Here is a 2,208-nt window from a genome sequence, read left to right as displayed (position 1 = left end):
ATTCAAAGAGCCCAGGACACATTCTAGGCCTATACTTCCAGTCAATTATCATAATCATAGCTTTGAACAGATAAACACGCCCTTGATCCCTGGCAAATATCAAATTGTCAATTTAAAAACGGATTGCGGAATCAAGCAGACTTGCTTGTTTTGTAGAATAAAGAAAGCCTATAGGCCATCTACTTTGGAGATTGACTGTAAAAACAAAAGACGGTGTCAAAGTCTATAAAGCCCGTGTCTGAGAGCATTAGCCAATAGGAATCCAGAGGCATTATGACTCCGTACAGCGTGAAATAACCTGCAGGATAACAGTCAAATGTCAAGTGCCATTTAAGCGACGCCAGGGAGGACCCGAGGCCTATTACTTAATACCATCTATGAACTATATTTTCTCCTTAAAATCTGTAGAATGAGGTATAGCACGTGCTCTCTGGTGTGTTTGAGGCAAAATATGGTCATAGAAAAATCATACTCAACCAAATGATACATCAATTAAGCAAGATTAAAAAAAAAAAAAAAAAAGCCGTTTGTCCACTGTGGTTGTGGAAAAACGTGTTCGGCTCAGTCGCCAATAGGCGTGCCGGAGTGACGTTCTCTGCACCCCTGAAGAAGCGCTAGGCCTCCATATGGCGGGTGCGCGTCACGCGTCTCTGCGCCAGGCGACGCGTTAAAGGCCCTGGTCTCGTCCCTGGCTCTTGTCCTCCTCTCCCGCATCCCTCCTTTCTTTCTCTGTTGGATAAAGTTGGACTAACATATAGGGCACAGACCTGTGATTTCGGCCTATCTATTCCTAACCCTGTTTCTGTCTAACCTCTTCAGCTTTGTTGAACGGGCTTCTATGGGGTGTGACTTTCAGCCCAGTGATCCACTCGACGACACGGAAATCGTGTGCTAGTCTGGTCAAGTAAAGTACAGTCTAGGCCAAGTATAGAACAGTATAGGCCAATTATAGTATAGTGTATAGGCCAGTTATAGTACAGTATATGCCAGTTATAGTACCGTTCGGCCAGTTATAATACAGTATAGGCCCCTGGGGACTTTTGGGTGCACCTTTCAGGGAGAGAAAACCCAACAGTGATACTGTGTCTCCCGCGCGGCGAGCCGCACCAGGCTCCGGTTGAGACATTTCCTCTTTTTTTCTTCCTCTATTTAAACGCTTTATCCCGGGATCCGGTGAGCAGGCGCCGGGAGTTTGTATTATCAATGCGCCGCTAGTCGAAACTTGTGTTTTACTCATGCGCGCGCTAATCCCCCCCGCCCCCCCCGCCGTTATATCCCGTGTTATATTTTTGTTCAAATTTTTCATATTTATTTAATAAACGCCAGGAATGCAAATTGTAACTTTTGTGTGTCAAGAATTAATGGAAAAAAGCACGACTGTTAAATCGTAAAATTACAAAGTTCGCATGTAATGCATATCAAACATTTATTAAACTTCTCCGGAATAATTGAATTGTTCTGCTGGTGTAAGTCCGATTTGTTTAACTAAATTCTACGGGTGCCGAGTTGTGATAAAAGATAATCCGGGAATTCTATTACTGGCGCAGGTGTCTATTGTGTAAGAACCTATTTGTGCGCCTTCAACAACTATCGATAATCTTATCTTCCCCCTCCCTCCCCTCCTCCCCTCCTCTCCTCCTCCCCCTTCTTTTATCTACAACTTTACAGCCTCTCAATGGATTTCATACGACAGTGACATCGTCCTGAAAGCACGCGCTGTCACTCAGCTATGCCAAAGAGATTGAAATCAGAGAGACAGACCGAGAGAGAGAGAGAGAGAGAGAGAGAGAGAGAGAGAGACAGAGAGAGAGAGAGAGAGAGAGAGAGAAAGCAACGGAGAGAAAGAAGAAACTTAATGTAATTTCATTTCATCTTCTTTTTTTTTACCGTCCCATTCTTTACCATTTCAATTGAAGCAGCAGTTTGGTGTCTCTCTGTTCTGTTCTGTGCAGTAATGTCACAGCTACATCGTAAATGTCAGCCCTTGTGTTTCTGCAGTCAATACAAACATATCAGCAGGGCACTGCTGCTCTTATTTATTGAGTTTCTTATTAAATATAGCCTATTCCACACACACGCAGACACACACACACACACACACACACACACACACACACACACACATGCATGCACGCACACACGCACGCAGACATACACGAAAGAGCATGCACACACACGTACGTACGCACGCACGCACACACACAAAAA

This window comes from Argentina silus (assembly GCF_951799395.1).
Source record: "Argentina silus genome assembly, chromosome: 22".
In the NCBI taxonomy this organism is placed as follows: Eukaryota; Metazoa; Chordata; class Actinopteri; order Argentiniformes; family Argentinidae; genus Argentina; species Argentina silus.
This window is presented reverse-complemented; position numbering follows the sequence as displayed.